Raw genomic sequence first — 3817 nt, 5'->3', positions numbered from 1 at the left:
GTTTCTACGAGGAGGAGGAGGAGGAGGAGGAAGAGGGCGAGGAGGAGGAGGAGGAGGAGGAGGAATAGGAGGAGGGAGACGACGAACTGGACCTGAGCAGAAGTGCCCTCACCTGTACCCCGCACGTACAACATGCAGTGGTTAACCAAGTGGATTCCGGAGAAACCAAGAGACGCGATTTCACTTTACATTTAGCGTTTAGTGAAGTCGCACAGTAAATTGTTTCCTGATAAACTTCAACTGTACAAGGTGTGTTTAAAAATAACGTCGAGCGAGGAGTGTGTTAATGACGAACTATGGTGTGAACAACTGTCTATAAGTTTACTTATTATTTCCTTATCTATATATTGATTTTATTTATTGATTGTTTGTGAAAATTTCGTAATAATAGCATAATTTCACGCTACTTTGTAATTGTATTTTCCACTTATTCCATATATTTGTTTTCCTAGACATAAGAACAATCGTGTCGGTGACAAGTTAATTGGCCTATATTATCATTTTAGTTTATGTAGCTGCCCCAGGTCCTGGTCTAGAATCGTCCATTTAAAAAAATTATTACAAGTTTAGTAAACGCCTGCAAAGATACTGCAGTAAAATTGGACTTCTAAACTGACCTGTTGCTGTTGTGCGCCATCGTGTGTTTTGCGGCGCAGTTGCAACAGGAAATCATCGCATTCCTTTTTGTTTTTTAATCTTTTCTTTAATCTTTTCTCTTTTTTTTTTTTTTTTTTGATCAACTCACAACACTGTATTTCCAAAACATTTCAGCACAGACTCACGGTGTGTCCACTCATGTCCTTATAATAACCTTATCCTGCCTGATGCTTTATGCTTCTCTCGTGTAGTATCCATATAATACCCCTTTTGTGTGTGTGTTTTCCAGGGACATTAGCAGAAGCTTCCAAAGAGAATTGAGTAAATAGCGGATCTTGAAGGATTTATAGCTTTTCAATCACGCTCTCATAAAAATGCGTTGTGCAACATGTGGCTGTGGTTAATTCATGCGCCGTTGAAAATTTAAGATTGCAACATTTTATGTGACAAAAACACTTTTTCCAAAAGCTCCACACGTCGAAAGAACCCTCCTTCGGTTTCTAAAACATTTGACAGAGAAAGCGCGTAGCTCGCCAGTGCTTCACCTATTTCGCCGCTACGGGGCGCAATTGTCACGTTTCACAATTACTCATGTGAAAGCAGAGAGTTGCCTTTAGAACTTTTACTTAAGAAGAAATTATTTAGACGGTGGTCACAAGTTATGCTCTCTACGACTGCAGTCCAATGACAGACCAAGAAATATCCACTATTTCCATCATGAACTGTGTATTTTACACAGCTTGTTCCTGCAGTCAGCTGCATTGTGGAAATTGTTTGGTTGTTTTTTTTTTGAAAATGTAGAAGAACAGGTTATTAAATGTAGGCCAACACTGTTTTATTCTGTATATTTTGAAAAAACAGTTATAATGAATAATGAATTATAATCATTACTTTTTCCCTCTTGATGTTTATCACTTGTGCAACATTGCCAAATTACTCCCACATAAATCCACAGCGATATTACTGTAATGTCATCACCAGCGACGTTACCACCACCGCAATTATCAGTAAAATTCAAATTAACGCCATTATCATAACTGCCGTCGTTTATTACCAAAGCAATATTTCCCCGCTAATATTCATCAATATTCATCCCCCATTCGACTCCTGTGGTGTGACAATCCTCATTATTCTGTAGAGGAAGTGCAGCAGCCTATCCTGTTGTATTGTTCAGAGGAGCTATATGTTTCCACATGTTGTTTGGTTAAAAAAAAAAAATAGATGCTTCCTCTGTCATCACGCGTGACAATCACCTCCGACTGAAAGGCCCAAATGCGAGCCCCCCGAGCCGGCAAAACATCCGCCCCGGTGAAGAACTGTTGAGCGATATAGTGAATCTCCACACTTTTCTGTAACCAACCCTGACTCTGAATGTTGAAAGAAAGTCTGCTTTTAAAACAGTTTGGAGCAGCAAAGTTAAGTTGAACGCAACTAAGGTAAAAGTAGTACCTATCTAAGTGGTCTAGTTTATCATCAAATGAGTCGTCTCTGGTCTCTACTGCAGGTATGAACAAGTGACCCTGCTGACCTCCTACGACTAGAACTTAAATGATAGTGCAGTCCAGCGCTCCCTGCAGGTTTCTAAGACAGCTTAGCTCCAATGACAACAGCCACTAAGTTCATTAAGTTCATCCTAAAGACAACTCTGAAAATTGTTAGCAATGTACGTAATTCTTAAGCTCTGCAAACATTCAAGTCAAAAAGCAGCAGATTCTGATCCAGATCTTTGTTGAACGACAAACAAAAACTATAATCTAAAGAAATGCTCACACAGAAAAGGCTTTAATAAGGCCCGCAGCATAAATGTAGTGTACATTACAGGAAGAAAAGAATATCTTGTTATACCAAGTGCCAAGGATTACGGTCTGCCTCCATTATTTTGTATTTAAGCTGCTTAACCTGCAGGGTTTAACCTACAGTGTTAGCTGCTGTTGTGGGCATTTACATTAAACGGTGTCAGACTCTGCTTAAGTCTGGAAATCTTATTTTAGATATGTGATCTGTTGAGGGTTTGACTTAACTGAACCATTTTTCCCTCCTACAAAGTATGTAACAAGGACCACAAAAATAATGCAAACGCATCAGTAAAGCTCTCGATGAAGGCAGATGTACAGTGTGATGGTATCCAATCAAGATGGACTCAGCTCTGGTACTGGGTCAGCCTTATGTAAGTACAACTGTTGTCCAGAATATGCTCATCTGATGGACAAAACTGAATCTGCTCAGTGCTGATATAAAATGCGAGACAAGAACTAACGCACACACACCAACCCAGCAAAAGACTGGAAACATGTTGAAAAAGAAGTCAGAGCTGTGTATATGAATAGCTTGCATTACTGTGGTGTCTCTTTTTTTCCTGCTGGGTGGACAAAGTAGTGTAGCATATAATTCAGATAATTCACAGACAATGGGGATAACAACTGTGTGTGTAGCCTTGGGAGTCAGGAATGCATATTGATATTTCCGACATTTCTGCTTCTGCAGGGGTTAGATGATTCCTCATCATGATGTTGGCGTGGCAAAAGAATCAATGAACGGGGAAGCAGGAGAGACAGTTTTCTTGTTGCAAACTGTGAGGAGAAACATTTTGCATTAAAATGCTAATTACCTGTTAAAAACAGACTATTAACATGTATTCCAGGAGGAGAAATTCACGGTTGTAGGTCTTTTACTACATTTTCATGTTGAGCCTCGGTTGAGTAGTGCGCCCACCCTCTCTCCTCTCTGCAACGTGAGTCACCTGCTCAAGTCCTGCCCGGCCAGATATGAACATTAGAGGAATAACACGGGGAGATAGATAGCATGAGCACAGCATTCCTGAGCTTTCTCAGTCTTCTGGCATTTTAAAAAAGCCCTGCACACTCTGACCTTTTTCTCAGCATACCTCTCTCTTTCTCTGGCTGCTCTCGCCTCATTTTCCTCTGACTCACAGCCCATTGTACTTCTCCTACTCAGCAGTGCTGTGTGCTCGCCGTCCTTGCCTCCCCTCCCCTCACCCTTCACTGCCACCCACACGTCTCCTCATCCATCCTCTCAAACAATACAGAGGAGAGCTAACAACTGTAATTACCGTATCCATAAGTTACAATGGCTGGGAAAAAAGTGCGTACCAAGCGGGAAATGCATTCAGAGGCTTGAGGAAAAGCATGTCTAATGCATGTATGGATAAACATTAGGTGTGCATATGACATGGGTTACAAAACCAGGACAACAGCTCATT

Source organism: Xiphias gladius, chromosome 7, assembly GCF_016859285.1.
Source record: "Xiphias gladius isolate SHS-SW01 ecotype Sanya breed wild chromosome 7, ASM1685928v1, whole genome shotgun sequence".
Classification (NCBI taxonomy): Eukaryota; Metazoa; Chordata; class Actinopteri; order Istiophoriformes; family Xiphiidae; genus Xiphias; species Xiphias gladius.
Note: the sequence above shows the minus strand (reverse complement) of the source record.